The sequence below is a fragment of the Peromyscus leucopus genome, chromosome 4, assembly GCF_004664715.2.
Source record: "Peromyscus leucopus breed LL Stock chromosome 4, UCI_PerLeu_2.1, whole genome shotgun sequence".
NCBI lineage: Eukaryota > Metazoa > Chordata > Mammalia > Rodentia > Cricetidae > Peromyscus > Peromyscus leucopus.
Genome location: NC_051066.1, coordinates 98,692,997 through 98,701,402, shown reverse-complemented (window position 1 = coordinate 98,701,402; position 8,406 = coordinate 98,692,997).

The window sequence follows — 8,406 nt, the reverse complement described above, 5'->3', positions numbered from 1 at the left end:
CTGACGAATTCTTTTAGAAGTCCAATATGACATTTAAGACCCTTAGTCAAAATGTGTAGCTACTCATTTAAATTTGAAAAGAGAAAAAAAAGCACACACATACCATTTCCACTGCTGTCACTAACCACCATATCTAATATAAAAGGAAAATATAGGAGTGGAACCATGATGGACCCTAGGCTCAGACAAACCTCTACAAATCCTTCTTTGACAGGTTTCCAATTCTGTGACTTTGAACAAATCATATATAAAATTTCTTCTAGTCATCGAACAAAATGGCAACATTAGTGTTTTTTACCAGAGAAGCTGATGTGCCCTTTAGGGGTTCTTAGTCTTAATTATTTTTTATTAAGTAGTAAATTCATTAAGTGGTAAAGAGAAATTAGAAATGAACTCAGAAGGGAGCTTGAGGGAAATTTTATTTGACTATAAGAGAAAAACACAGTACAGTTTAGGCAAAAATTCCAGTAGTCACCATGGAGAAAGAGAGAGAGAGAGAGAGAGAGAGAGAGAGAGAGAGAGAGAGAGAGAGAGAGAGAGAGCCTTGCCTTTTAAGTTAGGCATGGAAGAAAGAGTTTTATTAGGAAAGTAAAAGCATTCTCACAAACAGAAGTGGAATGGTGAGCTGAAAGAAGAGCCTTGTGAAAGGTGTGCGTGAGTGAGTGAGTGAGTGAGTGTGTGTGTGTGTGTGTGTGTATGTGTGTGTGTGTGCGTGTGCGCTTGGCCGAGCGCGCACATGTGTGTACTTGACACTAAAGTCATCTGGGAAGTAGGAAACTGAATTGTAGGATTTACTCCATAAAACTGGCCTATCGGCAAGTCTGTGGGACAGTTTCTTATTTAATGGTCGATATAGGAGATCCCAGTCCACTATGGGCAGTGCCATCCCTGGGCTGTAAAAGAAAGGGGCTGAGCAAGCTAGGGAAGTCAAGCCAGAAAGCAATGTCCCTATACAAATGTCCCTATACCATCTCTGCTTCAGTTCCTGCCTCCAGGTTCCTGCTCTGCTAGAGGTTCTGCCCTGACTTCCTGGTGACAGAAAGTGATCAGGACATGCAAACCAAATCAACCTGTGCTCCCAGGTTGCTGTTGGCCATGGTCTTTATGACAGTGCTGGAAAGCGAGCTAGGACAAGTCCCAAAGGTGTCCAGACACACAATGTGTGGTCTTCTCTAGTCCCCCGCTTCCTGTTTGTATTTCTTGTATTTTGTTTTGCTGATTATGCTCTGTTCCTTAGATGACAGCAGGATGAGGAAGGGCTTTCTGTCTTCCTCTGCAAACTGGCTTCTTTCACTGATGTCACTTTTTCCAGTTCCCACTCTCACAGTGTCTCATCTGCAAAATTATTACAAGGATTAAATTAAATAAATTATACAAGCATATTTCTAGCATAGGGAGCTCAAAGCCGTGAAATCATTACTGCACAATGATGTTATTGTTTTAAAACTTCTAACGTGAACAGGGGAAGTCACGGTGGACTTGTGACATAGGCAGACTAACCACACAGGAAAAAAAAAACTATCAGGAAAGGATGTCAAGATGATACAGCTAAGGATCAAATTGGACGGCCTAATTCTTGAGGAAGTAATAGTAGGTAGATTTTAAAAACCTGTTTAGCACAATCAAGCTAGAGACCTCATAAAACATTTGACACATTTCCAAGGGACAGGCTGACATAAGTTGCCCAGGATCGGAATGTTTTGTGAAACAATAAGGAAATAGCTCAAATTGAAAACAATGGGTGGGGCCTCCTGAGTCCAGTGGGTAGAACTGCAGGAACCAGGTGACTGATTCTGACAGTGGGTAGATGATGGCGTGCTAATCAAACCGCATTTCTCCATGGAAACGAGGTAGCTCACCGGGAGGGTGGAGAACCACACCCTTAACAATCTGGGAAAATGGTACTTGGGAGTCAAGCAACCATGAATTTGACATCAGTGAGGGGCAAGTGGGGAAGAGAGTTAAGAGTAACCTAGCAGTCGCTAGGTCAGGTGTGTGTGTGTGTGTGTGTGTGTGTGTGTGTGTGTGTGTGTGGTGTGTGATGCACATTATCTCAATTAAATCATCACAACCCAACAATACTAGTTACCAGGACTATTTTAAAAGAGGAAAACAGAAAAGATCTTATAATTCACCCAAGGCCATTCAGTCTACTGGTATGGGGAGACTGACAAGAGGTGTCAATGTCCCAGCCAGCAGGCTGAGGCCCTACTGGGTGCTTACTGAGCACTGGCTCTGTGCCAGATCTAGTGCTAGGATTCGAGTATATAGTGGTGAGCAAAGACAGTCCCTGCTTTCTTGGAGCTTAGAGACTACTAACAAGGAGTTAGAGGCAGCCCTGGGCCAGACAGTGCCACTAACACTTAGGAGTGCAGCAGACGACCTCTAACTAGTGGGCTCATCTGGACTTGAGGTAAAACGGATGGCTCCCAGGGGGCAGAGTCACTCTAACGCTTACCCGAGTTAAACAGATAAAGAAGTGGTGACGAAGAGCATCGAAAACGAACTGCACCTGCCAAGGCCCATGGTAAGTTTCCCAACACAAATGCAGTGTGATGTGACTAAAGCGCAGGGGCACCGGAAGAGTCCCTGAGCTGAGGATGCAGGGTAGACACAATCGTCTCTGTTTTGAAAGATTCCAGGTATTTTAACAGGACCATCTTGGAGAACCAGAAGCAGAGAGAGACCTTGGCTACACCTCACCTAAACAAGGACTGCTGAGCAGTTTAAACACGGAGGCCTTAACAATATCCAGGGAAGACAGGATTAACAGAACTGTGTAAAAGCCTGACCCTCCCACGTCAGTGCCGGTTGGGGCCCACTGGTACAGGTGTGATGCTGTGGAGGGCAGAGAGGGTAAACAGTCTCTAACAACACTTCTAGATAGTGATGGCCTTGATCAGGCCCTGGACACAAAGCCAGTCTCTGCCTATTTTTGTGCAACCTGCAGACTAAGAATAGTTTCTACTTTTTTTTTAATGGTTGGAGGAAATGGAAAAAAAAAATCCTATTCTATGACAAGTAAAAATTACATGAACTGTTTCTCTCTAAGTAAGGTTTACCGGAGCACAGTCATTGTCCTTGACTTTCTGTCTTCCATGCATGCTTTTGTACTTGTTTCAACAAAAAAAAAGACACTTCAATCCCTCCACACAGCGGAAATTATTCATTATCTGGCCTTTTACAGGAAGAGCCCAGAAATCTGACCATGTGATCAGACAACTGATAAATGAGCTTTTGTGGAAGCAAATACAAAGTAATGCACTTTGAGATAAAAAATATCCAAATTATGGGCAAAGTGAAGACAGGACTCTGAGCTTTGAGGTGGCAGCTCAGGACCAGAGGCAGCTGCGACAGAATTAAGCAAGAGCTTCCTGCACCCGATCATAACACAATGGATGCAGCTGCCTATCTGCATAGTTCATCGGGTGAGAGCGTACAAAGACCTTTCCCAGAATGCAAGACTGAAAATCGCCTAGGAATAACGAATCCATTATTTTGCGATTTCCTTTAAAAACTACACATAGATAACCAGGTACAATGATGAGCATCTCCAGACTCAACTACCCAGAAGACTGAGGCAGGAGAATGACTCGAACCTCAGGGTTCAAGGCCAGGCAGGCAATATTTAAAAAAAGAGTAAAACATCAGGTCTAGAGCAATGGCTCAGTGGTTGCTAAGTGCTGACTGCTCTTCCAGAGGACCGGGTTCAGTTCCCAATACATACATGGCAGCTCACAGCTGTCTGTATCTCTAGTCCTAGGAGGTTTTGTTGCCCTTCTGGCTTCCAAGGCCACCAGGCACGTACGTGGTGCACACACATGCACGCAGGCAAAATACCAACACACATAAAATAAAAAGAAATAAATCTTTTTTTAAAATCACACACACATATAGATAGTAACAATCTGCATTTATTCCAGATTTAGAAGTTGCAATTGCGAATGCAGGACTGAGGAGTGAACTATCATCTGGGCTTTCTCTTTCCCTAGAGTGTAAGTGTCACAGTTAATGATTGGCATCTGTTAGGCATTCAAATAATATTTATTGGAGAAGGAAGGAAGATAAGAAGAGGAGAGACAGAAGAGGGAGGGGGAAGGACAGGAGGGGAAATAGGGAGAGGAGGGATGAAGAATGAAAGGTGGCCAGGGATAATGGCCACTGAGCAGATCCACGGGGGTTTGGACTGGACCTAAGCAAGCGAGCTGGCTGAGGAGGGTGACTCGGAGGAGGGAAGCTGACATACCGGGAAGCAATGTTCTTTAAATCTCCTGGACACCCTTGCTTTAGCTCTAAGGCAGCTAGGTGTGTCGGGTCACTAGTTCCTGGAAAAGAGCCTCTAGAGAACATGATCACCATATCCCCAGGATATGTGACATAATTCAGTGTCGAGGCACGGTTGTTTAGCAGGAGCTGTTTCCTACCACACTGACCCACCAGGTGCTGGCTCCCCACCTGCAAAGCTGCAGAACTGGTTGACCTAAGGACTGACATTATTGGCTCCAGAGCCCTGATGCCATGGAAGTCCTGCCTGAGTAAAACTGCGCTGATTCTTAGACAGACACCTCTGACATCTTTCAAAGCCACAAGAGTTCTGCCCAGAGTTCCCTGAGAATACTCAGCGCAATGTGCTGCAGGATCCAAAAGGCACCAAGTGTCTTTCCCAGGGTTAGTTTCCCTCCCCACCCAGCAAATCTGTCAGTGTCAGGGTTCTAGGATCTATGTCCACTGCCAGGCAAACAGGTAACAGTAAATCAAAGTCCCAAGTCCCAGGAACCCTTGCAGCCCCAAGCAAACCTGGCTGGCCACCTGCCAGACAGGCGCCATTGTAAATACAATGAGGCTCTTATCCACCCTCTTCCAAGATCTGGCCTACTCCAGAGTTCTGCAGCCAGAAGCCTACAGTCTAGAATATTCAGAGCTCTTCCTTCTGGTTGAGGGTGGGGATAGCCAACCTGAGGTGGGCAAGTCACTAGGGACAGGATTCCGACCAGAGGACAACAGGCGGCTAAGGAGCAGGGGTCCCCAAGGAAGTCAGCCAGCCTTTGGATCTCACTTCTGGGAGCTGGCTTCTGCATACAATGAAGATTGAACAGTATTTGGTGTTGGAGAAATTTTTTTAGCATTTACATTGTATGAAGAAGCCTACTAAAGGGAAGGCTGCCTTTCATCTTATTTGTAAGTGAATAGAATGTAAATTATTAAAATATAAATAACAAAGAGGATAGTAAATCTTTGCTCCTCTGTGTAGAATAGCTACAGTAATTACAGAGTTTATATATAATTACCATCTGGCATGATGGCTATGAGGTACTGTTGTGTAGTATAAATTATACACCAAACTCTTTGTGATTAAGGTAGTAATTCCTGCTCAGTCAAGTGTGCTCCTGTAGTCAGCTTAAAGCCATTAAAGGTAATTTAGGCTTGGTTTTAATCTTGGGTTTTGTTTTGTTTTTCTTTAGGGAACACAAGCAATTCAGCAGCAGGTGAGCTTGTTATATTTCATTCTGGCAGGACCAGAATAAACATTCTTTTTTGAGATTTAAAAAAAATGCTATTTTTATTTATAAAAGAATTCTGAGAAAAGCTTGAAGCACTTGGCAGATTTTAATCTAAATCATCCTCACAATAAGCTCTGGAGTGACTTTATACAAAGGCCTATTGTTTAAAGTCACCAATGGTTAGAGGCCACAACGAGTTACTTTGTATGAAGTTGCTTCTTGTCCAGGTTTAATTCATGAATTTTATAATAGAGCTAGAATAACTGTAGTGAGTTAGTAATCACTAATCATTATGAGGAACACTGAGCTCACCCCTAAAACTTGCCTTGTTGTTTGTTCTTGTCATTTCTTTATCTTTTATTTATTTATTTTTTTGAGTCATAACTCAGGATGGGATGGCCTCAAACTCCTGGCAATCCTCCTGCCTCAATCTTCCCTGTGCTATAATTACAGGAATGAGATGTAGCCATACCAGGCTTTGAGAATTTTCTTAGGAATGGCTTTCTATGCTTGCTTTTAAACAACTAGCTAGACATTTATGTTAGAGGGAAATGTAAAGCTATGGGTGGATGCCCTATGATTAAAATAGCTTTCAGGAATAAGTCTGTAAGTGTTTCCAGGGCTCCTATCATATATGATGTTAGGTACTGTGGATACAAAAACAGTTTAGACTAGATTCCTGACCTTCTAATTCCAACACCATGATCTCTAATCTCCCTTAGTAAAGTCAGCAAGGGATCTGTTTTGATCTTACAGTGTCCCTATAAAGTGGGTAGGACAAATACCATTTCCTACCTTTCACAGACAAGAAACTAACGCAGCAATAGTGTACAACAAGGGGGTCACAGGGAATGGGGGACAAAATTAGAAGCTGCTCCTGGTTCTCCAAGTTCCCAGGTAGCTCTGTGATGAAGCACTCCCTCTTCTGCCTTCATCTTCAAACTTCCAGCCCAGCGCTGCCTTCCAGACCCCCATCTTATCATTTATTCCCCTAAACACCACTGCAGCATGAATAGAGAAATACTTAGCAATATTTGCTTTAAAAACTATAGGAAAACAAAACCAAAGGTATTAAACAATGAATTCAGTTACCTACAGATCTGGTTTACAGGTAGATTTGTCTGACTAGGCTAGGGGTCCTTCTGTATTCCCCTCCATCCTAGGAGGGGCCTTTCCTATATTTGGACAATTCTCTTGTCTATCTTGGGACCTTCCTGTTTCCTCCCTCGGGGGATGTTTCAAATTGAAACTGTCCATTTTGTTAGCAGAATACCCCCAAAGAAAGCCTGTATTATATTACTAGCTGTGTATCACATAGTTATCACTGTTCTTCCAACAGTATCCATGTCCTGAAAAGGAGAACACATCCCATGGGAACCTCCTAAGGCCACACACTCTGAAAAGAGAAAAAGCATTCTAATATGTGCAGTACTGAACTCAGTTGACTAAGTGGCCTCTTCGCCTGTTTCAATGTTTAAAACACTTCTTCCCTACTAATTTCCAAGGAGGAATTTTCCCAGGATGTACAGAGGCCTCATAGCCCTTGGTATTCTATAAAATAAAGGTCTCTGTACACTTCTAAGCCCCTCAATGCTTTTCTTCAGGTGGGTTCCATTTGTTCACAGAAAAAAATTAACAACAAGGAAGGCGGTACAGAAATTATTGAGTCTGAGCACTGAAACCATGTGCAATTGAGTTCCTGCTCTTTTTCCTAGCTGTATGATCTTGACCAAGAAGACACTTAGCACTCTGAGACTGTACCTTTGCCTATGTAGAAATAACAGCTGTCAGTGACTGAGCACTTACAACATTCCAGGAAAGTGTGTGTCTTGTTTGACATGCGTTTTTAGTCTTTATCACAGCCCTATGAAGTAGGCACTGTTATCATCTACATTTGATAGGCAAGCAAAGGGAGGGTAGTTTGCCAGAGACTATTAGGTGGAGAACGGTGGAGCCAGGATTCAAAGATAAGCAACTGGACTCTGAAAGCCATGTTATTATCACTACCTTCTTCCTCACACTGTTTAATAGCTAACTGAATTAACATAAGTCACTCCCTGCGTAGTGCCTGGCACATAAACAAGTCAGTTGTAAGTAAATGTTAGCTGTTTTATAATGTTTGGCTTTGTTACTAGGAGACATCTAGGCTAGAAAATAGGTTTTGGTGTGGATTTATGTCTATCTCAGCTGTATTTCTTTCGGCAAGGCCTCTGGAGTTACCTAAACAACCTACATATTATGAGTCACCTGGCTGAAAGGTAGGCTCAATGGTGGTTAAATTTCTTATGTGTTACAAAAAAAAAAAAAAAAAAAAGTCTCCAGCCTGGAAAAAAGCATATAAAAGAATGCGAGCAGAATTGTAGGTCTTGCTGCTGAGTCATGTTTCAACAGTTTGTCTATTGTTATAAATACCAAACACAGAGACATAAGGCTATAAATGTGGTTATGTTCCATATCTATTGACATAAGTCTATTTGGCCCATTTGAAAAATAAGTCATGCCATTAGTACCAGGGCAGGTGTAGAAACAAGACCCCATGTGATATAAGAAGAAAAAAAAGAAAGAATAAAAGAGTATTTCCATGTTCTGGAGAAATTTGTAATATAGTGTATTCTCTATCTATCACTGTAAAAAAAATTATCCCAAAATATATCCTAAAATAGCAGGCATCCATTATCTCACACAGTCTCTGCATCATCTGCAAGTGGCCTACCTGGGTAGTGCTGGCCCAGGATGCCTCATGAAGCTTCTTGTCCAGGGTGAAGTCATCCAAAGGATTTCCTAGGGTGTGAGGGTCCACCGCTAATGGTTCACTCACATGGCAGTTGATGGGGCTCAGCTCCCTCCCTCCCAGGTCTTTATGGTGCTGGGTAAGTTCCTCATGATGTGGTAACTGTCTCCTCAC